Consider the following 25,882-nt stretch of genomic DNA (forward strand, 5'->3'; position numbering starts at 1 on the left):
TTGGTCGGGGTGGGTCTAGTGTAGATGGCGGCATGTTGGTCGGGGTGGGACTAGTGTAGATGGGGCATGTTGGTCGGGGTGGGACTAGTGTAGATGGGGCATGTTGGTCGGGGGGGACTAGGGTAGATGGGGCATGTTGGTCGGGGTGGGACTAGTGTAGATGGGGCATGTTGGTCGGGGTGGGACTAGTGTAGATGGAGCATGTTGGTCGGGGTGGGACTAGTGGAGATGGGGCATGTTGGTCGGGGTGGGACGTGTAGATGGGGCATGTTGGTCGGGGTGGGACTTGTATAGATGGGGCATGTTGGTCGGGGTGGGACTAGTGTAGATGGGGCATGTTGGTCGGGGTGGGACTAGTGTAGATGGGGCATGTTGGTCGGGGTGGGACTAGTGTAGATGGGGCATGTTTGTCGGGGTGGGACTAGTGTAGAGGGGCATGTTGGTCGGGGTGGGCCTTGATGGAGCATGTTGGTCGGGGTGGGACTAGTGTAGATGGAGCATGTTGGTCGGGGTGGGACTAGTGTAGATGGGGCATGTTGGTCGGGGGGGGACTAGTGTAGATGGGGCATGTTGGTCGGGGTGGGACTAGTGTAGATGGAGCATGTTGGTCGGGGTGGGACTAGTGTAGATGGGGCATGTTGGTCGGGGTGGGACTAGTGTAGATGGGGCATGTTGGTCGGGGTGGGACTAGTGTAGATGGGGCATGTTGGTCGGGGTGGGACTAGTGTAGATGGGGCATGTTGGTCGGGGTGGGACTAGTGTACATGGGGCATGTTGGTCGGGGTGGGACTAGTGTAGATGGGGCATGTTGGTCGGGGTGGGACTAGTGTAGATGGGGCATGTTGGTTGGTGTGGGCAAGTTGGGCCGAAGGGCCTGTTCTATATTCTGTGTTCTCTTCACTGTTCCATGTTGCATGTTTGATGTTCCATCTTTAGTTTAGTTTAGTGTTATAGTGTGGAAACAGGCCCTTCGGCCCAACTTGCCCATACCGGCCAACATGTCCGAGCTACACTAGTCCCACCTGCCTATGCTTGGTCCACATCCCTCCAAACCTGTCCTATCCATGTTAGACACAAAAAGCTGGAGTAACTCAGCGGGACAGGCAGCATCTCTGGAGAGAAGGAATGGGTGAAGTTTCTGGTTGAGACCCTCCCATGTCCCTGTCTAACTTGTTTCATAAACAATGGGATAGTCCCAGCCTCAACTACCTCCTCTGGCAGCTCGTTCCATACACCCACCAACACCCTTTGTGCGAAAAAGTCACCCCTCAGATTCCTCTTAAATCTTTTCCCTTGAACCTGTGTCCTCTGGTAGTCAGGAGTAACTCAGCAGGACAGGCAGCACCTCTGGAGAGAAAGAATGGGTGACGTTTCTGGTCGAGAAGCTTCCTCTGGTCCTCGATTCCCCTACTCTGGGGGTGGAACATGTCCCTGTGTCTGTCTGACCCCACACATAAACGCTGCCTCACGCATGCCCCCCCCCAGCTCACTCACACGCAGACACCGGCAACTCTTTCCACCAAATTAACAGAAAAATTGCAGAGATAGCATTTGGCTGCATCATCTCACGTTAGACAAGTAGCTGACTCACTGTGGAAGGACACTACATGGAACTTAGACATTTTTATTAAGTATCGCTTTTCTCAGTAACTTTTTAAATGACAACTTACTTTACTCATCGTGCCCAGCGGATTCGAAGAAGAAGCGATTAAAAACATCTCGCGCAAACTAATCATTCTTAGAAAACATATTTCACTTAACAATCCATTTAGAATTTATCACGAGGGCATAGGGAACTGCAGATGCTGGTTTACACACAAAAAAAAGACACCGAGTGCTGGAGTAACTCAGCGGGTCAGGCAGCATCTGTGGAGAACATGGATAGGTGACGTTTCACAGAGTGCTGGAGTAACTCAGCGGGTGCAGCAGCATCTATGGAGTTAAGGAAATAGGCAATGTAGGAAATGTTGCCTATTTCCAGAAGGATTTCGGCCCAAAACATTGCCTATTTCCTTAGCTCCATAGATGCTGCTGCACCATAACTGAGTGGGTTATAGAGGTCTTTAAAATGATGAGAGGGATAGACAGAGTTGACGTGGATATGCTTTTCCCACTGAGAGTAGGGAAGATTCAAACAAGGGGACATGACTTGAGAATTAAGGGACAGAAGTTTAGAGGTAACATGAGGGGGAACTTCTTTACTCAGAGAGTGGTGGCTGTGTGGAATGAGCTTCCAGTGAAGGTGGTGGAGGCAGGTTTGTTTTTATCATTTAAAAATAAATTGGATAGTTATATGGACGGGAAAGGAATGGAGGGTTATGGTCTGAGCGCAGGTATATGGGACTAGGGGAGAATACGTGTTCGGCACGGACTAGAAGGGTCGAGATGGCCTGTTTCCGTGCTGTAATTGTTATATGGTTATAAGGTGGATAGACACGAAATGCTGAAGTAACTCAGCGGGACAGGCAGCATCCCTGGAGAGAAGGAACGCAGGCCCGTACGAAGCTTTTCAAAAAGGGGGTGGCATGACAGGATTACAAATATTTTCTGTGAAATAATGTGTGCACTGCGCACATCACGAGTGCAAAGCCCCTCGCGGCCAGGGTCCAGGGCCCGTGTAAAGGCCCTGGTAGCTCTGGGGTTTTAGATGCTCTCTGGTGCATTCTGAGTCTTATTTTGGAGCATTTGTGCACCAAATTTATGACCAATATTTCAGAAATAATTTTGGTTGAGTAATGAGTGGGTGGAATGGGATGATTGGGGTCATTGTTGTATACTTGAAAAAAAAAAAAGAATTTAAGTTGTCCTTTTTTTAATAATCATGTTGTACTGTTGTAAAATGTTTTGTAAAATGTTACAAAGGAGCATGCAAAAACTGCAAATAAAATACTGTAAGTTTTTGCAGTAAAGAAAACCTTTTTTTAGAAAATGCTTTGTGTGTTGGTTTGATTGCCTGTTACTGTTAGACTGTGTTAGTGTGTGCAGTGCACCTTTAATGGTCCTCCTGACCTAACAACTTCACATCACATCAACTTCAACTTGGAATAGTGATGTGAATGCAACATTTAGTTCAACTTCAATTTCCATCATGAAACTTAAAGTCAAACTAAATGGTGCTTTTACAATACTATGACCACTTTCAAACTAAGCTATTTTACTGCCATACTATTATAACAATTCTAGTTCCATGATGACTCATAAACAAGATCACAAATCACATTTTAAATTCTCAAACACAACGTGATTGTGAATAATTGCAGAGTTGCCAAGTTTTACCGAGCATATTCATATTTTGATGGCTGAAAATCAGTATTTTGTTGGCGAAATCGGTATTTATCACATCAATGCAATAGAACGTACTGTACACACAAGCTGGATCTTTGAAATTCAGTATTTTACATGCAACCTCATGTATTCTCAAATATCAGTATGGAATGCTGAAAATCAGTACTGCTGAATTGTGAAACCATTTTTGAAATGTGAATTTATAATTCTTGATTTTGATTCCATAACATAAAAATATATTACAACATAACATACATTTCACAATTTGTCAAACAATCAAACATGCTGGCATGATGCTGCATCATCATTTTCTGCATTTTCACACAGAGAGTGGTGAATCTGTGGAATTCTCCGCCACAGAAGGTAGTTGAGGCCACAGTTCATTGGATATATTTATGAGGGAGTTAGATGTGGCCCTTGTGGCGAAAAGGATCATAGAAACATAGACAATAGGTGCAGGAGTAGGCCATTTGGCCCTTCCAGCCTGCACCGCCATTCAATATGATCATGGCTGATCATCCAACTCAGTATCCTGTTCCTGCCTTCTCTCCATACCCCCGATCCCTTTAGCCACAAGGGCCACATCTAACTCCCTCTTAAATATAGCCAATGAACTGGCCTCAACTACCTTCTGTGGCAGAGAATTCCAGAGATTCACCACTCTCTGTGTGAAAAAAGTTTTCCTCATCTCGGTCCTAAAAGATTTCCCCCTTATCCTTAAACTGTGACCCCTTGTTCTGGACTTCCCCAACATCGGGAACAATCTTCCTGCATCTAGCCTGTCCAACCCCTTAAGAATTTTGTACGTTTCTGTAAGATCCCCCCTCAATCTTCTAAATTCTAGCGAGTACAAACCGAGTCTATCCAGTCTTTCTTCATATGAAAGTCCTGACATCCCAGGAATCAGTCTGGTGAACCTTCTCTGTACTCCCTCTATGGCAAGAATGTCTTTCCTCAGATTAGGAGACCAAAACTTTACGCAATACTCCAGGTGTGGTCTCACCAAGACCCTGTACAACTGCAGTAGAACCTCCCTGCTCCTATACTCAAATCCTTTTGCTATGAATGCTAACATACCATTCGCCTTCTTCACTGCCTGCTGCACCTGCATGCCTACTTTTAATGACTGGTGTACCATGACACCCAGGTCTCGTTGGATCAGGGGGTATGGAGAGAAGGTAGGTACAGGACACAGAGTTGGATGATCAGCCATGATCATATTGAATGGTGGTGCAGGCTCGAAGGGCCGAATGGCCTCTACTCCTGCATCTATTTTCTATGTTTCTATGTCTATCATTCAGGTGCCCCTGGTAAATGTCACATAAAGGTGAGTAGCATTGTAAGTAGAATTTTAAAGAATCATCCAGTGTTACTATTGTTGAGACAAGTTGACTAGTATGACTGGAATTAGTTCTTAGTTCACTGTCACTCAGCACGCAGCATGCTGGCATGATGCTACAAGATCATTCATGTGCTCCTGAATGTATATTGCCATATACCACTACTTCTACTAATGCAGGGGCCTTTGTTGGCCTTAGTCTATATGCCATCCCTGGTTCCACGAATATAGCACCTCAGACCAGTTTATCCAGCATGACAGTCCTCAGTTCATTAACGCTGACAAAGCCCGTGTCATTCCACAGCTAATACACTGATGTTGGTAGCCCGACTTCTACCGCTTCTTGCAGTGCCCTGTTTGGGCTCCCAGAGTGTGAGGGTCTCACAGACTGTGACAACGCTCCTGGCAGCCCAGCCATTGCCGTTTATCCATGTGTCACATTTTCCAGTTGCATTTTCTGAGAACGCAACTAGTCACCGCTTTGTCCAAGTCATGGGCAAAGTCATAGTGACTGTGGATTAAGGCGAGTGCAGACAGCCTGTCATTGCTCAAGGAAGTCCTGGTCTTTGCTTCCTCATGGATGTGAAAATGTGTTGGCTGGATCAAAGTAAGATGCCGAGCGAGATGGCGCCCACTGCAAGCTTCCGCCCGAGGCCAGTGTCTCTCTGCTGCTCAGGCTCACGGCCAAAGGTCCCAGCCACCTCTGCAGTCAAATGGAGGGGACAGGCAGGGTTGGCAGAGAGCCGTGGAGAGACTGGCTGCTTATTGTTGCATGCTGTCCAGTCAGTGGACAGACTATACATCATTATGATCGAGCCGTCCACAGTGTACAGATACAGGATAAAGGGAATAAGGTTTAGTGCAAGACAAAGTCCAGTGGGGTCCGATTACAGATAGTCCGAGTGTTTCCAATGTGGTGGATGGGAGGTCAGGACCACCTAGACCGGTGACCTGCCCGAGATTAGTGCGAGCAGTCCTGACCTCCCATTGACCTCATTGGAGACCCTTGTACTTGGACGGGCCTGTATGTTTCTGCATTGATCTATAACCAAAGGCAACACAAAGGACAATTGAGATCGGACACCATCGAGTTGGCTGTGTATCTAACGAGGACAATGATATAAACCGTGAATGGTTACTGGCCTGTGTAGACAATAGACAATAGACAACAGACAACAGGTGCAGGAGTAGAGGCCCTTCGGCCCTTCGAGCCAGCACCACCATTCAATATGATCATGGCTGATCATCCCCAATCAGTACCCCGTTCCCGCCTTCTCCCCCATATCCCCTGACTCCGCTATCTTTAAGAGCCCTATCTAGCTCTCTCTTGAAAGCACCCAGAGAACCGGCCTCCACCGCCCTCTGAGGCAGAGAATTCCACAGATTCACCACTCTCTGGGAGAAAAAATGTTTCCTAGTCTCCGTTCTAAATGGCCGATCCCTTAATATATATTTGTGTATATTTATAGAATGGTCATTTGCATTTCACACGAGGTCTGTCTTGCTGGAACTCTTCCCAGACACGGCTCAGAATGTCCGGTCTTGTCCCACCCTGTCCTGTCCCGTCCTGCCCTGCCCTCCTGCCCTGCCCTGTCCCACCCCGCCCTGCCCTGCCCTGTCCCACCCCACCCCGCCCAGCCCTGCCCACCCCCTGTCCCACCCCGCCCTGCCCTGTCCCACCCCACCCAGCCCAGCCCAGCCCCAGCCGAGCACTGGCCCGATGTACTAATGCTGCTCCCTCTGGCTGCCTGCAACACCCGTTGTTCTGATCAACATCAGCACTTTATTTCGGGCTGCCTTTGTGCCCGATTTGGAAACTGTGAGAAGATGTGAGGGGTGGGGGGGGGGCAAGCTGGAGTGGGGAAAGACCAGGCTGACATCGACATAAATCACAAACACTTTCTCTCTGCTGAATGATCCAAATATAACAGCGCTAAAAACAGTGGGTGACTCAGTTTTGACTCAGGCCCAACTGGGACAAAAGCACTGGATAGCCACCGTGTGGCCACAGGAGTGGAAGGCAACCTCATCTCCATTACACAGCTACATCTAATCACCAGATAAACGCTGTCCCGGGTGTGACCTCCCCAGATGAGCGTGGGTGGGTGAAGCTCAACAGACACCGTCCTGAAGTTGGGCGTTTCAGTGCCCGCGTGTGGAGATGGGGACTCCCTCCGCCAGAGCCCAGCCTGTGAATGTGGAGCAGAACAACAGGCAGCCAACCATGTCATCTCTGGGTGCCCGCTCTACCCACCCACCACATGGAGCTGTGTCAGGGCCTGGCAGACATTGACGCCAACAGAGACACCAACCTGGCTGCTCAACGCCCGGCTTGAGATCTAACTATTCCTTTGGTTTATGTATGTTTCATTCGCAAGAAGAAGAAGGCTCAGTTGGGCTGTCCCGTCTGTCCGTCTCTCCGCCTGTCCGCCTGTCCGTCTGTCCGTCTGTCCGCCTGTCCGTCTGTCCGCCTGTCCGTCCGTCCGTCTGTCCGTCTGTCCGTCTGTCCATCTGTCCGCCTGTCCGTCTATACGCCTGTCCGTCTGTCCGTCTGTCCGCCTGTCCGTCCGTCCGTCCGTCTGTCCGCCTGTCCGTCTGTCCGCCTGTCCGTCTGTCCGTCCGTCCGCCGTCTGTCCGTCCGTCCGTCTCTCCGTCTGTCCAGGCAAACCCGTCCAACAGACGGCAGTGGGGACCAAGGCATTCGGTATTTTCAAAGCGGAGATTGGTTCTTGATTAGTACGGGTGTCAGGGATCTCGTGGAGAAGGCAGGAGAATGGGGTTAGGAGGGAGAGATAGAACAGCCATGATCGAATGGCGGAGTAGACTGGATGGGCCGAATGGCCTAATTCTTCTCCTATTACTTATGACCTTATAACCAAAGTCCCATCTCTTGTGGTGACTTTGAAGTAATTTAGAACATGGAACAGTACAGCACAGAAACAGGCCCTTCAGCCCGCAATGTCCGTGCTGGACATGATGCCAAGTTAAACTAATCCCCTCTGCCTGCACGTGATCCGTTTCCCTCCATTCCCTGCGTATCCACGCGCCGGTCTAAACGCCTCTTAAACACCACGATCATGTCTGCCTCCACCCCCACCCACTGCCCTCTTTAGACACACACAGAACTGCAGAGGCTAGCTTACTGTTGTATACCTCGTTGTCACCTTCCCCTCAGCCAACAATGAACCTTTCTACATTTTCCTTGTTCATCGTCTGCTTTGATCCGTCATTTTCACACCTTGCTCTTCAATATCTCTATGTCTCCCTCTCCCCCTAACACTCAGTCTGAAGAAGGGTCTCAACCCAAAACATCACCCATCCCTTCTCTCCAGAGATGCTGCCTGTCTCACTGAGTTACTCCAGCACTTTGTACCTATCCATGTACTCCAGAGATGCGTAGGAAGGTGCTGGTATAAACGGAAGATAGGCACAAAATGCTGGAGTAAACTCAGTGGGACAGGCAGTTCAGTTGATTATTTACATTAAAACTAATGCCATGGGGTAATGCCATGCCCAGAGCACATGGCTGGCAAAGAGTTACAGTGACTGACACGTGGTTCGGATCAGGTATCAGCATGTGTGTATAAATGCCCTTTGGAATTTGTGCTATATAGACCTAAGTACAATTTAAGCTGGAATATTATGTTCTTTGATGGTGATTTATCTTAAATAGGGATGGACTTTAATTTGATAAACTTACAGAGTCATCTCCCGTCTTTAAGAAAAACTACGGAAAGCCGTATCAGACATCCTACAGTTTGGACATAATTGCAATATCAGTAATGATGCAATTAGTGGATGCTTAAAATATTAAACTCCATAATGTTGTTTATTGTCAGGCTCAACGTGTGTCATTATGGGATGTTTTATCTGTGGCATGGTCAACAAATACTTTGAAGATACTTTACATTCATTACATCCAGTCTCGTGTTTAAGTTTGTAAGTGTGAATCTTGGAACAGTTGCAATATTTAATTACCTTATATCACAGATCAAGAAGATAATTGCTACAATAATGATAATTTATTTAGTGATTCCTAAACTGATAATTAGTTATTTATGTTTGTGAGGTTTACCACCCTGAACCAAACTAATTAAAAAATACTTTCATGACCTAGGTTTTTTAAGTTGTCTAGATTCAAATGGAGGAACAAGCTTTGAAGGGGAGTATATTCAAAGAGCCCTTGCTGTCTCCTCCCCTTCTCAGCTCTCCCTCAGCAGTCTGGCTCATCCTCGTCCTTTCTCCTTTCTTCTAGACTAGATGCAGGAAGATTGCTCCCGATGTTAGGGAAGTCCAGGACAAGGGGTCACAGCTTAAGGATAAGGGGGAAATCCTTTAAAACCGAGATGAGAAGAAATGTTTTCACACAGAGAGTGGTGAATCTCTGGAACTCTCTGCCACAGAGGGTAGTTGAGGCCACAGTTCATTGGCTATATTTAAGAGGGAGTTAGATGTGGCCCTTGTGGCTAAGGGGATCAGAGGGTATGGAGAGAAGGCAGGTACGGGATACTGAGTTGGATGATCAGCCATGATCATATTGAATGGCGGTGCAGGCTCGAAGGGCCGAATGGCCTACTCCTGCACCTACTTTCTATGTTTCTATGTTTCTCCCCCACCCTACATCAGTGTGAAGAAGGGTTTCGGCCCGAAACGTTGCCTATTTCCATCGCAGCCAAAGAACTGGCTCCAGTTTTGCAGTTCATTTTCCAACAATCGCTTGACTCAGGTGATGTTCCGCTGGATTGGAGGAAGGCTAACATCACTCCTCTCTTTAAGAAGGGTTCAACCACCAACCCAGTGAATTATCGCCCTGTTTCATTAACAAGTACTTGCTGCAAACTGCTGGAGCATTTAATTGATAGTAATCTGATGCAAACATAACATTCTTGCTGACAACCAACATGCATTTAAGAGGCATAGATCATGTGAGTCTCAGCTTATCCTGACGACAAATGATCTGGCCAAGCACCTTGATATAACCATATAATAACCATATAACAATTACAGCACGGAAACAGGCCATCTCGACCCTTCTAGTCCGTGCCAAACACATATTCTCCCCTAGTCCCATATACCTGCGCTCAGACCATAACCTTCCATTCCCTTCCCGTCCATATAACTATCCAATTTATTTTTAAATGATAAAAACGAACCTGCCTCCACCACCTTCACTGGAAGCTCATTCCACACAGCCACCACTCTCTGAGTAAAGAAGTTCCCCCTCATGTTACCACTAAACTTCTGTCCCTTAATTCTCAAGTCATGTCCCCTTGTTTGAATCTTCCCTACTCACAGTGGGAAAAGCTTATCCACATCAACTCTGTCTATCCCTCTCATAATTTTAAAAACCTCTATCAAGTCCCCCCTTAACCTTCTGCGCTCCAAAGAATAAAGCCCTAACTTGTTCAACCTATCTCTGTAACTTAGTTGCTGAAACCCAGGCAACATTGATGGTAACGTCATCATGGATTTAGTAGTGCTAGACTTTTCTAAAGCATTTGATGTCATCCCACACCAGAGACTGCTTCGGAAGCTTGACTTCTATGGTATTCGTTCCAATACGAAACGATGGATTTCCAGTTTCCTGACAAAACGTCTTAAGCGCGCGTGTGTGAATGGAAAGAGCTCCAATTGGCGTCCAGTGTTGAGTGGTACACCTCAGGGCACAGTACTTGGCCCACAGCTGTTTTTGCTTTACATAAATGACATCCATGAAAAAGTCACAAGTAACACCAGACTATTCGCTGATGATTGTTTGCTGTACCGTCCAATTAAGTCAGCTGATGATGAAGATGATCTCCAAAAGGATCTCGATGCAATGGTTGAGTGGCCACAACAATGGGGCATGCAGTTCAACCCTTCCAAATGTGAAACCATGCGTGTCACCCGAAAGAGGAATCCAGGTGAAACATCTTAAAATATACTTGGTGCCACCCTTGAAGAATCCAAACAAACCAAATATCTTGGCATCAAATTGCAGAATGATCTGCGTTGGAATGGTCAGACTCATCATGCAACGGTGAAAGCAACAGGCGTCCTAAACTTTTTGAGGCGCAACTTTCATCATTGTTCAACTTCTATCAAGGAGAAGCTATACTTCACCCTCGTTAGACGTCATTTGGACTACACAGTTGCAGCATGGGATCCATACACAAATAAAAACATTTCTTCCATTGAACGTGTCCAAAGGCAGGCAGCTCGATTTGTTACTAACACCTATGAGAGAGAAGCGAGTGTTACCAAACTTCTGAATTCACTGGGGTGGAACCCTCTCCAAGACAGACGTGAAGCTCACCGTTTGACCTGTTTTTACAAAATGTTAAATGGTCAGCTCGACATAGATTACAAGACCTACACCAAACCCAAACCAGATATAGATATGCCATTTATTGTCACTATACATGTACAATGAAATTAAAAGCTGCTCGTACTCAGTGCATACATATAATTTAGTACAAAAAACAAGAAACAGAAAAACAAAAACAGAAGGGAGAAGGGGGGGGGGGAGAATAGGTGCACAATTCTGCGGCGCTATATACATATATACAGATGGAAGTCCGGGTGTTGGGCTGTTACAATTAGGAGCAGACGAGGGCATTCGATCCAATTTGTGGTTCCAGCTACCAAGACAGATGTGTACAGCAATTCATTCTTCCCCCGCACAATTAAAGCATGGAATAATCTCCACCCTACTATAGTTACCCAACCAGATGCAACTAAATTTAAGGTAACTCTTTCTTCCCAAAAACCCTTTCTGGCTTAAGTCCTCCCTCCACCACCTCCAGTTTAAATTCCAGTTGGAATATTTTGGAGGACCAAGTAACCAAGAACCATAGATGCTGCTGCACCCGCTGAGTTTCTCCAGCATTTTTGTCTACCTTCGATTTTTCAGCATCTGCAGTTCCTTCTTAAACATTAAGAATTTTTTAGTCCACATTATTCTCCCATTAAAATTTTTTTAGTACAGTTCAGGCTAATATTATCCTGGGCAAATGACCAAACCTAGCTAGTACTAGTACTAAGACAATGTACATGGAGGGACCTGTAAACTGTAATGGTGCGTTACCATTCCATTATGCTATCGTGAAATCAGCACACGCAATGAGCTCGAAATAAATGTGAAAATCAGCATTTTGGGGCATATTTGTGATTTTTCTTATCATCACAATGCACAACCCAATAAATTTTCCACACGATTGTGAAGATCATATCATCTATATTATAAACATATATAAAACTTAGAAACAGTTATCTAATTTTTTTCATCATTGCAAAAAATGTCCCAGCTGTTCACTTTATGCCAAGACTGCTTTTGGTGCAGACTGCTTAGAAACATAGAAACTGGAGAAACTCAGGTGCAGGAGTAGGCCATTCGGCCCTTCGAGCCTGCACCGCCATTTAATATGATCATGGCTGATCATCCAACTCAGTATCCCGTACCTGCCTTCTCTCCATACCCTCTGATCCCCTTGGCCACAAGGAGTTTCTCCTCCCTCTTAAATATAGCCAATGAACTGGCCTCGCACTACCCTCTGTGGCAGAGAGTTCCAGAGCTTGTTTTGGAACGGCCACAATTTACGATCTGCGTAACGGTCGGCCCAGAGTTGATGTGGACAAGCTTTTCCCTTTGAGAATAGGGAAGATTCAAACAAGAGGACATGACTTCAGAATTAAGGGACAGAAGTTTAGGGGTAACATGAGGGGGGAACTTCTTTACTCAGAGAGTGGTAGCGGTGTGGAATGAGCTTCCAGTGGAAGTGGTGGAGGCAGGTTCATTGGTATCATTTAAAAATAAATTGGATAGGCATATGGATGAGAAGGGAATGGAGGGTTATGGTATGAGTGCAGGCAGGTGGGACTAAGGGAAAAAGGTTGTTCAGCACAGACTTGTAGGGCCGAGATGGCCTGTTTCCGTTCTGTAATTGTTATATGGTTATATGGTTACATGGTAAGGGTTCTGGTAGTCCCGAGGCAGTGGATAATTGTTCTGTCCTTGGTCAATATATCCCCCAAGATGCGATAGCTGATTTAAACCTGGTTCTAGCTGGTGCCCACGATATCTAGGCTAGCCTAGTTGGACTAGCAGGGTCGAGGGTGTCCATGTTTGGGGTGTTTGGTACCTGTAGTCCAGCAGACTATGTGTCTGGCGTAACCCATTTTGTACTCAACCTGTACATTAGGCATTATTAGTGAGTGCTACCTTGCTTGTCTATATTCCAGTGGATTTAAGTGGCACCTCACCCATCTATTTAACACCCATTTTGGGCCCCTTGGGGGGTCCCCCAGGTCTACACGCAGCGGATGGTACCCGGCAGACTCCCAATTCCGTTAATTTCAGGTGACCCCCCCTACACACTCCCACTGTCAGATATTTGTACCTAGTTCATCTAACCCAGGGGTGGGAAACCTCTTCATGTTGTAATGCCACATTCAGTTAGCTGTCATCTAATAAGGCCCGCATCCAAGAAACTTCAATTAGAAATACTTCAAAATGTACATTGTTTTGTAAAAATCGAACTACTATGTACGAAGTTCAAGAAAACGGGAAAATAAAATTGTTAATTCTAAAGTTAACGAACCTTTTAATGACTTTGTTGTGACTGCTTTTTGTGGGAAAGCATTTGAACATTTGGTTGTGACTTGGAGGTAGGGAGTTTCAGCCGATCTTCTAGATGGGTATCCGTCATTTGTGACCTTAAGGGCGTCTTGATTTGGGTTAGGTAGCAGAATGTAGAATCGTAGCAATAAGCGGTTGATAAACAAGAAAGCTTTTCCCGCGCATGTCAATGTTAACGTACATTCTAGAGAAGCATTAGAACTAAATCATCAGCATAACAGGTGTTAAAATAGCCCTCGTGACTTACTAATTGTGGCCATCAGTCGGGGAGGATTACTTCTTTTACTCTTTGGAGAGAAAGCAGGTACAGGATACTGAGTTGGATGATCAGCCATGAACATATCGAATGGCGGTGCAGGCTCGAAGGGCCGAATGGCCTACTCCTGCACCTATTTTCTATGTTTCTATGTTTCTTTGGTGTTTTAAATATGTTCATTTTAAGATTCAAATAAAAAATATTAAAAGACGAACAAAAACATATTAATAAAAAGACAAGGATTTGTTCTACAAAATGTTTGATTCATTCAAAAGGCCGCACTTCATGGCCTTAAGGCCACAAGTTCCCCATCCCTGGCCTAACCCAATCAACGTCTATGGGCTGAAGGTTTATATCCATTGAGGAAGTGTCTAAAGATTGCCATCTGGTGGTGGAACAAGACAAGTCATCCTCATTCATGGTTGAAAAATAGAACATGGATCAACAGACAATATGTGCAGGAGTAGAGGCCATTCGGCCCTTCGAGCCAGCACCGCCATTCAATGTGATCATGGCTGATCATCACCAATCAGTAACCCGTTCCTGCCGTCTCCCCATATCCCCTGACTCCGCTATCTTTAAGAGCCCTATCTAGATCTCTCTTGAAAGCATCCAGAGAACCGGCCTCCACCTCCCTCAGAGGCAGAGAATTCCACAGACTCACCACTCTCTGTGAGAAAAAGTGTTTCCTCGTCTCCGTTCTAAATGGCTTACTCCTTATTCTTAAACTGTGGCCCCTGGTTCTGGACTCCCCCCCCCCAACATCGGGAACATGTTTCCTGCCTCTAGCGTGTCCAAGCCCTTAATAATCTTATATGTTTCAATCAGATCCCCTCTCATCCTATTTAAACTCCAGAGTGTACCAGCCCAGCCGCTCCATTCTCTCAGCATATGACAGTCCCGCCATCCTGGGAATTAACCTTGTAAACCTACGCTGCACTCCCTCAATAGCAAGAATGTCCTTCCTCAAATTACGGGACCAAAACTACACACAATACTCCAGGTGTGGTCTCACTAGGGCCCTGTACAACTGCAGAAGGACCTCTTTGCTCCTATACTCAACTCCTCTTGTTATGAAGGTCAACATGCCATTCGCTTTCTTCACTGCCTGCTGTACCTGCATGCTTACTTTCATAGACTGATGAACAAGGACCCCCAGATCCCGTTGTACTTCCCCTTTTCTCAACTTTCCCAACTTCCCATTTAGATAGTAATCTGCCTTCCTGTTTTTGGTACCAAAGTGGATAACCTCACATTTATCCACATTAAACTTCATCTGCCATGCATCTGCCCACTCCCCCAACCTGTCCAAGTCACCCTGCATTCTCATAGCATCCTCCTCACAGTTCACACTGCCACCCACCTTTGTGTCATCTGCAAATTTGCTAATGTTACTTTGAATCCCTTCATCCAAATCATTGATGTATATTGTAAATAGCTGCGGTCCCAGTACCGAGCCTTGCGGTACCCCACTAGTCACTGCCTTCCATTCTGAAAGGGACCCGTTAATCCCTACTCTTTGTTTCCTGTCTGTCAACCACTTCTCTATCCATATCAGCACTCTACCCCCAATACCATGTGCCCTCATTTTGCCCACTAATCTCTTGTGTGGGACCTTATCAAATGCTTTCTGAAAGTCCAGGTACACTATACCCACTGGCTCTCCCTTGTCCATTTTCCTAGTTACATCCTCAAAAAATTCCAGAATTATTTCCCCTTCGTAAATCCATGCTGGATCCATCGGATTGATCCTGTTACTGCTTTCCAATGTGCCGCTATTTCATCTTTTATAATTGACTCCAGCATCTTCCCCACCACCGATGTCAGGCTAACTGGTCTATAATTCCATGTTTTCTCTCTCCCGCCTTTCTTAAAAAGTGGGATTACATTAGCTACCCTCCAAACCACAGGAACTGATCCTGAATCTATAGAACATTGGAAAATGATCACCAATATGTCCACGATTTCTAGAGCCACTTCCTTAAGTACCCTGGGATGCAGACCATCAGTCCCTGGGGATTTATCAGCCTTCAGTCCCATCAGTCTACCCAACAACATTTCCTGCCTAATGTGGATTTCCTTTAGTTCCTCCGTCACCCCAGATCCTCTGGCCACTAGTACACCAGGAAGATTGTTTGTTCCCTCATTAGTGAAGACAGATCCAAAGTACCTGTTCAACTCGTCTGCCATTCCCTTGTTCCCCGTAATAAATTTACCTTTTTCGGTCTTCAAGGGTCCAACTTTGGTCTGACCTAAATTTTTCCTCTTCACAAACCTAAAGAAGCTTATACTATCCTGCTTTATATTCTTGGCTAGCTTACCTTCGTACCTCATCTTTTCTCCCCGTATTGCCTTTTTAGTTATCGTCTGTTGCTCTTTAAACATTACCCAATCCTCTGGCTTCCCACTCAATCTTTGCTACGTTGTACTTCTTCTCTTTTATTTTTATACTGGAACAGAACAGCACAGGAAGAGGCCATTCAGCCCACAATGTCCGTGCTGGACATGACGCCAAGTTAAACTAATCCCCTCTGCCTGCACGTGGTCCGTATGCCTCCATTCCCTGCATATCCAAGCGCCTGTCTACAAGCCTCTTAAACCCCACTATCATATCTGCTTCCACCCCTACCCCTGGCAGCACGTTCCAGGCACCCACCTCCCTCTGGTGAAGCATTTTCCCCACACGTCTCCTTTAATCTTTGCCCCTCTCACCCTAAAGCTGTGCCCTCAGGAAGCGAACTTTAGACGCAAAGGGAACTGCAGATGCTGGTTAACAAATAAGAACAGACAGAGTGCCGGAGTAACACAGCGGGCCAGGCAGCATCTTTGGAGAACATGGCAAGGTGACGTTTCGGATCGGGATTGTGGGGGGGTGGGGAGGAGAGGTGGGGGTGGGGGTGGGACAAGTGGTGGTTGGATACAGCTGAGGGGGTGGCTGGGGAAAGTGACAAAGGCTCCAGATGAAACGGAGACAAAAGGTGTCGGGGAACGAGAGGAGTAGAATGTGAAGCTGGAGGAAGGATATAGGTGGAGGGGGATAGATTTAATGTGCTCCTGAGGGGCTACTTTTCCACACAGAGGGTGGTGGAACCCATCATATGATTAGTGATGCCTGGAGCAGGTAGCTGTGGTCCAGTGCTGTACAGAAGGACCAGGTACTGTCCAGGTAGCTATACAGGTGTCCTGGTAGCTGTACAGGTAGCTATACAGGTCTCCAGGTGCTGTACAGGTGCCCAGGTAGCTATACAGGTAGCTATACAGGTGCCCAGTACTGTACAGAAGGACCAGGTACTGTCCAGGTAGCTATGGCCCATTACTGTACAGAAGGTACAGTACAACTTCTCCTCAGTTGTGTTTTATGACTTGGCAGATCAGTTTCCCTCCGATGATAAATATTTGATTATAGTCATAGAGTGATACAACATGGAAACAGGCCCTTCGGCCCAACCTGCCCACACCGGCCAACATGTCCCAGCTACACTAGTCCCACCTGCCTGCATTTGGTCCATATCCCTCCAAACCTGTCCTATCCATGTACCTGTCTAACTGTTTCTTAAACACTGGGATAGTCCCAGCCTCAACTACCTCTTCTGGCAGCTTGTTCCACACACCCACCACTCTTTGTGTGAAAAAGTTGCCCCTCAGATTCCTATTCAATCTTTTCCCCTTCACCTTAAACCCGTGTCCTCTGGTCCTCGATTCCCCAACTCTGGGCAAGAGACTCTGTGTGTCTACCCGATCTATTCCTCTCATGATTTTATACACCTCTATAAGATCACCCCTCATCCTCCTGTGCTCCAAGGAATAGAGACCCAGCCTGCCTCAACCTCTCCCTGTAGCTCACACCCTCTAGTCCTGGCAACATCCTCGTAAATCTTCTCTGAACCCTTTCCAGCTTGACAATATCTCTCCTATAACACGGTGCCCAGAACTGAACACAATATTCTAAATGCGGTCTCACCAACGTCTGATACAAGGGCAGAATCGTAACGTATCGGGTCACTGCTGACCATGGGAATAGTCTTGTGTGTTGGGCTTTGATCTTCCAGTTCCCGTCTCCTCAGTTTGGCCACAGCGACTCTGTGGCCGAGAAAATACAGCGATGTCCCGTCTTGCTCAGCAGACAAAGGCAATTGGACACGGCCTCAATAGGTGCAGGAGTAGAGGCAATTCGGCCCTTCGAGCCGGCACCACCATTCAATGTGATCATGGCTGATCATCCCCAATCAGTACCCCGTTCCTGCCTTCTCCCCATATCCCCTGACTCCGCTATCTTTAAGATCCCTATCCAGCTCTCTCTTGAAAGCATCCAGAGAACCGGCCTCCACCTCCCTCTGAGGCAGAGAATTCCACACTCACCACTCTCTGTGAGAAAAAGTGTTTCCTCATGTCTGTTCTAAATGGCTTGCCCCTTATTCTTAAACTGTGGCCCCTGGTTCTGGTCTCCCACAACATCGGGAACATGTTTCCTGTCTCTAGCATGTCCAAGCCCTTAACAATCTTATATGTTTCAATGAGATCTCCTCTCATCCTTCTAAACTCCAGAGTGTACAACCCCAGCTGCTCCATTCTCTCAGCATTTGACAGTCCCGCCATCCCGGGAATTAATCTGGTGAACCTACGCTGCACTCCCTCAATAGCAAGAATGTCCTTCCTCAGATTAGGGGACCAAAACTGCACACAATACCCAAACACTCTGACCAATTTCATCAGATGCAACGTAGAAAACATCGTAGTGGGTTTGGCAACAGCTCTGCCCAAGACCCCAATAAATGGCAGAGAGTTGTAGATGTAGCCCAGTCCCACACACACCACACTCCCCACCATTGTAGATGTAGCCCAGTCCATCACACACACCACACTCCCCACCATTGTAGATGTAGCCCAGTCCATCACACACAACACACTCCCCACCATTGTAGATGTAGCCCAGTCCATCACACACACCACACTCCCCACCCATCTCTCCATACCCCCTGACACCCGTACTAATCAAGAAACTATCTATCTCTGCCTTAAATATATCCACTGACTTGACCTCCACAGCCGTCTGTGGCAAAGAATTCCACAGGTAAAACCTCACACAGATACAATCAAGTCTGAAGAACGGTCTTGACCAGAAATGTCACCACTTCCTCTCCTCCAGAGACGCTGCCTGTCCCGCTGAGTTACTGCAGCTTTTTGTATCTATCTGCAATCCAATCAAACTCAAACTCAAGTCCAACAGGTAGAGTGAAGGGGACAGGTACATGGTGCAGGATATCGTTGCCAGCAGCTCGGTAGTTCCAGAGACAAACACAATACCAAGTAGATCAAAGCAGCAACAAGTGGTCTTTGATTGCCGGGTAGTGTTGGAGGGGGAGAGTTGGAGGGGGAGTGGGGGAGGGGGGGAGGGAGGGAGGGAGGGGGGGGGTGGGGGAGGGGTGTTGTTGCTGGCTGTGTCCCGCTGCCCCGCTGCCGCCGCCGGCGTTGTTGCCGAGTTTCCCAACACGATGGATCACTGATAATGACCGGTTGGAAATCTGCTGTCCTCAGCATCCTGTTGACGCAAAGGATCGGCGGTCGCGGGGAAATACCCGACGCTTCGCCAGAGTTTATAACGGGAGCGAGCAGCGCAGGAGAGAGAACACACACCTGCGGACAGGTACGAGACCACAGGTGAGTGGGAGAGAGGTACAAGTGAGCCGGGAGGGGTGCAGGTGAGCGGGGAGGGGTGCAGGTGAGCGGGGAGGGGTGCAGGTGAGCCGGGAGGGGTACAGGTGAGCGGGGAGGGGTACAGTAGGTATGTTACAAAACCTACCTGAATCGTGGCTGAGTATCTGCCCTACCCCGTGTGTGATTTTGCCGCTGTTTAGAGGGGGCGGGTTTAAAACGCGATTTTTACTAGGCTGTTGCAATCGAAAATGTTCAGCCTAGTAAATCATCAACGGAAAATCGCTGAAAGACCCCGTCGCAAAAGGTATTATTAGTTTTTATGGCCTTGTATAATAGTTATAGTAGTTTAAAAATCACTCTCTCAACCCGCAACCTCTCGCAGCCCCAGGGTTTTATAAAGCAAACAATTAAAGGTATGTACCTTAATTTTACATTAAATGGGGCATGTATATAACCCTGTATATAAAATTTTCTATAGCGAGCAGTTCATTTTGGGCTCTTTATATCCCGCAGTATTTTTCTGGGCATTTGGGGCACAAATCCAGCGCAATGTGAACGTTCTAAACCAGCGTGTTCACAGGAACCCACTAGAAAGCCGATTTAAAATACTTTAATTTACAGCAATTGAACACTAAATTCTTTCCATTTGGCCTATAAATTGATGTAAATGAGATTTAAAAATCATGTTTTATTGTGAATTATTTGTGAATATTATTTGGACACTTGGGCTATTTAAAAATGTTAATCATTTATTAAGAAATGGATAGATGTTTAGATCTAGTAATTGAAGTTTGAAATTAGCTACAATTGGGTAACTAATTATATGCTTTAATTTCAAGTCATCCAAGTAAGATTATTTTATATTTGTTTCAGAATGGTTCAATCTATGATAACTGAAAATTTCATTCAGTTCTCTTAATTTTTAAGAAGGTTATGGGCTTTTGACTGTCCACGATCACAGCTTTTTTGTTATGTCCATAGAAAATCAATAGGGAACAAGATGCTAATTTCCGACTATGAAAATGGCCATAACTTTTTTTATTACTTGAGATATGAAAGTGAATTAGGTGTCAAATTAAACTTATTGTTATGCTTTATCTGATGGGATAAATTGCAGACTTGATTTTTTAAATCTCAAAATTTTGTAACGTTGCTAGGTACAGGTGAGCGGGGAGGGGTGCAGGTGAGTGGGGAAGGGTACAAGTGAGCGGGGGAGAGGGGTGCAGGTGAGCGGGGGGGGGGGTGCAGGTGAGCGGGGGGAGGGGGGTGCAGGTGAGCGGGGAGGGGGGTGCAGGTGAGCGGGGAGAGGGGCAGGTGAGCGGGGAGGGGTACAGGTGAGCGGGGAGGGGTACAGGTGAGCGGGGAGGGGTACAGGTGAGCGGGGGAGAGGGGTGCAGGTGAGTGGGGAGTCACTGGGAAATTATAAATGGTAAATTGTCCCTTGTGTGTTGGACAGTTCTAGTGATCGCTGGTCAGTGTGGACCTGACGGGCCGAAGGGCCTGTTTCAACGCTGAATCTCCAAAGTCTGAAAGTAAAGACACTGTACTTCCTAAGATGTTTCTGTAGAAGTTTGTAAGAGTCAAAATAGAAGAACAAAATACTGGAAAGACCCTGCACGTCAGTCAGCTTCTGTGGGGAGAGATTCAGATTCAGATTCAATTTTAATTGTCATTGTCAGTGTACAGTACAGAGACAACGAAATGCATTGGAGAAATCGGAGTCTATGCTTCATATTGACAACACAGGTTTGTGGATTAATTGGCTTGGTATAAGTGTAAAATTGTCCCCAGTGTGTGTAGGATAGTATCAGTGTGCAGGGATCGATCGCTGGTTGTTGCAGTCTCGATGGGCTGAAGGGCCTGTTTCCACGCTGTATCTCTAAACTAAACTTCAGATCGAGGATGAAACAGGTCTCAGTCCAATTCCAGAACTTCCTGTTTCAATTACCTCTCTCTTTAGACTTTAGAGATACAGCGCGGAAACAGGCCCTTCGGCCCAGCGAGTCCGTGCCGACCAGCGATCCCCGCACACTAATACTATCCCACACACACTAGGGGCAATTTACAATTTTATCAAAACCAGTTAGCCTACAAATCTCTACGTCTTTGGAGGAAACCGGAGCACCCGGAGGAAACCCACGCAGGTCACGGGGAGAACGTGCAAACTCCATACAGACAGCACCCGTGGTCAGGATGGAACCCGGGTCCCTGGCAGCTCCTTCTGCAGTTGTACAGAGCCCTAGTGAGACCACTCCTGGAGTATTGTGTGCAATTTTGGTCCCCTAATTTGAGGAAGGACATTCTTGCTATTGAGGGAGCCCAGCGTAGGTTTACAAGGTTAATTCCCGGGATGGCGGGACTGTCATATGCTGAGAGAATGGAGCAGCTGGGCTTGTACACTCTGGAGCTTATAAGGTTGTTAAGGGCTTGGACACGCTAGAGGCAGGAAACATGTTCCCGATGTTGGGGGAGTCCAGAACCAGGGGCCACAGTTTAAGAATAAGGGGTCGGCCATTTAGAACGGAGACGAGGAAACACTTTTTCACACAGAGAGTGGTGAGTCTGTGGAATTCTCTGCCTCAGAGGGCGATGGAGGCCGGTTCTCTGGATGCTTTCAAGAGAGAGCTAGATGGGGCTCTTAAAGATAGCGGAGTCAGGGGATATGGGGAGAAGGCAGGAACGTGGTACTGATTGTGGATGATCAGCCATGATCACATTGAATGGTGGTGCTGGCTCGAAGGGCCGAATGGCCTACTCCTGCACCTGTTGTCTGTTGTCTATTGTCTACCCATGGAGTGAGGCTGGCGGGTGGATGGTGAACTAAAGCCTTGTTTTTTGACGCAGGATTGAGCAGCTGCAACAATGACAGGACCAGTCACCTTTCTCACCCTGAGCCTCTGTCTCTGTCTCTGTCTCTGGCTCTGCCGGCCCGTCGACACACAGCCCAACATTCTACACTTCGGCAGCTGCTCCCTCAACGCTGACCTTCACGAAATAGGGGAACACTTCTCCGAAATCAGGGGCATCATCGTAAGTGGCAGTTCAGCAGGTCTGATCTTCCCCCATTGTAGTGAGGAGGAGGAGAGGGTGCAGGAGAGGTGCAGCCCCGATTAGAGGGTTCAGCTACAGAGAGAGGGTGCATTAGAGTGTTCAGCTTCAGGGAGAGGGTGCATTAGAGTGTTCAGCTACAGGGAGAGGGTGCATTAGAGGGTTCAGCTTCAGGGAGAGGGTGCATTAGAGGGTTTAGCTACAGGGAGAGGGTGCAGAGGAGATATAGCCGGGATTAGATACTTTCAAGAGAGAGCTAGATAGCAGAGTCTGAGGATATGAGGAAAAAGCTGGAACGGGGTACTGATTGTGGATGATTAGCCACGATCATATTGAATGGCTGTGCTGGGTCGAGGGGCCGAATGGCCTACTCCTGCACCTATTGTCTATTGTCTATTAGAGTGTTTCACTTACTGGGAGAGGGTGCAGGGGAGGTCGACCAGAATGTCGCCTGGATTAGAGGGTTCAGCTTCAGGGAGAGGGTGGATTAGAGGGTTCAGCTTCAGGGAGAGGTGGGACACACAAAGTGTTTTCACTGGAACATCAGAGATTGAGGGGAGACATGATAGAGGTTAATAGGGTGGAGATGTCCAACACTAGAGGGCGCAGCTATAAGGTGAGAGGAGGATAGACTAAAGGAGATGTGCGGGGCATGTTTTTCACACAGAGGGTGGTGGGTGTATGGAACGAGCTGCCAGAGGAGATAGTTGAGGCTGGGACTATCCCAACGTTCAAGAAACAGTTAGACAGGTACATGGATAGGACAGGTTTAGGGGGATATGGACCAAACGCGGGCAGGTGGGACTAGTTTAGCTGGGACATGTTGGCCGGTGTGGGCAAGTTGGGCCGAAGGGCCTGTTTCCGTGCTGTACTGACTTGTGCGGAAACCTCTTAAGGGGTTGGACAGGCTAGATGCAGGAAGATTGTTCCCGATGTTGGGGAAGTCCAGGACAAGGGGCCACACAGTTTAAGGATAAAGGGGAAATCCTTTAGGACCGAGATGAGAAAAACATTGTTCACACAGAGAGTGGTGAATCTGTGGAATTCTCTGCCGTGGAAGGTAGTTGAGGCCACAGTTCATTGGCTATACTTAAGAGGGAGTTAGATGTGGCCCTTGTGGCTAAAGGGATCAGGGGGTATGGAGAGAAGGCAGGTACAGGATACTGAGTTGGATGATCAGCCATGATCATATTGAATGGCGGTGCTGGCTCGAAGGGCCGAATGGCCTCCTCCTGCACCTATTGTCTATGTTTCTATGTGACGGCAGAGTGGTGTGAATGAACGTGTCTTCTGCCTTCCCAGCAGGGTGAAGATACAATCACCGGGATCCGCCTTCTAACCGAGTCCTTGTTCCTCGGAATCGAGGTACGTTTTTTCTCAACTCAGTCTTAAATGAGGTACAGTGAAAAGCTTTTGTTGTGTGCTAACCAGTCAGCAGAAAGTCAATACATTATTACAATCGAGCCGTTTACAGATGCATGATAAGGGATAAAGCCAGCAAAGTCCGATTTCCCCATTCCCACTCCGCTGTGAGAGGGGGGGGGGGGGGGGGGAACAAGGGGGAACAGGCTTGGTAACTTGGTCAGCGACCTTTATGTGGCCACTCTTTGCATACCTTGGGTACACAGAACACAGAATATCACTGTGGTTTGTCACGTGACAATAAAGCCTCATTCACTCATTCATTCACTCATTCATACATCCACTCATTCACTCAATCATCATGCATTCATTCATTCATTCACTCAAACTCATTCATTCATGCATTCACTCATTCATTCATGCATTCATTCATCCACTCATGCACTCATGCATTCATTCATTCATTCACTCATGCATTCATTCATTCACTCATGCATACATTAACTCATTCATGCATTCACTCATATCATTCACTCAATCATTCATTCATTCAATCATTCACTCATTCATCATTCATTCATGCATTCATTCATACATATATTCACTCATTCACCGAGTAATTAGTTGGTTAATTAATTAATTAATTAATTCATACATTCACTCATTCACTCATTCACTCATTCAATCATTCATGCATTCATTCATTCATGCATTCACTCATTCTCCTCTCAGACTATCCTTCTTCCCCCCCTCTGGTCCAGGCCCAGGAGAGTTGCTGCTTCCTGCACCACATGTTGAGGTTCTACGTGGAGACGGTCTTCAGACATCACACCCCGTCCAGCCCGCTGATGGAGAGGAGAACCAGCAGCCTGGCCAACTCCTTCCTCCGCCTCAAGAGGGACCTCCGTCAATGTGTAGGTGATGGGGTCCACCTGACGACATGGTCTCAGATGTTGCCGTCGGTCACTCACTCACACGTGGAAGAGGGTGGGCTGATGGGGACAGTCAGCGTGGCGTTGTTACCTGTCTCACTCACCTGTTCGTTCATTGAGGAGGTGCTGAAGGTGATTGAGGGGAGGGCAGTGGATATTGTCGACATGGACTTGGGTAAGGCATTAGACAAGATAGAAACATAGAAACAAGGTACAGGATTAGAGGCCATTCAGCCCATCGAGCCAGCACCGCCATTCAATACGATCATGGCTGATCATCTACAATCAGTACCCCGTTCCTGCCTTCTCCCCATATCCCTTGATTCCATTAGCCCTAAGAGCTAAATCTAACTCTCTCTTGAAAACATCCAGTGAATCGGCCTCCACTGCCTTCTGTGGCAGAGAAATCCACAGATTCACGACTCTTTGGGTGAAAAGGTATTTCCTCATCTCAGTCCTAAATGGCCGACCCCTTATTCTTAAACTGTGTGTGACCACTGGTTCTGGATTTCCCCCAACATCGGAAACATTTTTCCTGCATCTAGCCTGTCCAATCCCTAAAGAATCTTACATGTTTCTATAAGATCCCCGCTCATCCTTCTAAATCCTAGTAGCGAGATCCCTTGTGGTCGCCTGATCCAGGAGATTAAGATGCACGAGGTCGACGGTGGATTGGTAGTTTGGATCAGAACTGGCTCACACATAGAGGGTGTGATTGTGGAATGGACGTCTGTGATTGGTGCTGTAGGAAGTAGCTGCAGATGATGCTTTACCAAGGAAAGGCACAGAGTGCTGGAGTAACTCAGCGGGTCAGGCAGCATCTGTGGAGAACATGGATAGGTGACGTTTCATAGAGTGTTGGAGTAACTCAGTGGGTCAGGCAGTATCTATGGAGCTAAGGAAATAGGCAACGTTTCAGGCCGAAACCCTTCCGGGTTTCGGCCCGAAACGTTGCCTATTTCCAGAAGGGTTTCGGCCCGAAACGTTGCCTATTTCCTTAGCTCCATAGATGCTGCTGCACCATAACTCAGCGGGTCAGGCAGCATCTGTGGAGAACATGGATAGATGACGTTTCACAGAGTGCTGGGAGTAACTCAGCGGGTCAGGCAGCATCTGTGGAGAACATGGATATGTGACGTTTCACAGAGTGCTGGAGTAACTCAGCGGGTCAGGCAGCATCTGTGGGGAACATGGATAGGTGACGTTTCACAGAGTGCTGGAGTAACTCAGCGGGTCAGGCAGCATCTGTGGAGAGAAGGGATAGCAGATCGAGCCTGAAGAAGGGTCTTGACCCAAAACATTACCTTTGTCAGGGGTTATGGGGAGAAGCAGGAGAATTGAGTTAGGAGGGAGAAATAGTTCAGCCAATGGCGGAATTGACCCGATGG

Source organism: Leucoraja erinacea, chromosome 24 (assembly GCF_028641065.1).
Source record: "Leucoraja erinacea ecotype New England chromosome 24, Leri_hhj_1, whole genome shotgun sequence".
Taxonomy (NCBI): domain Eukaryota; kingdom Metazoa; phylum Chordata; class Chondrichthyes; order Rajiformes; family Rajidae; genus Leucoraja; species Leucoraja erinaceus.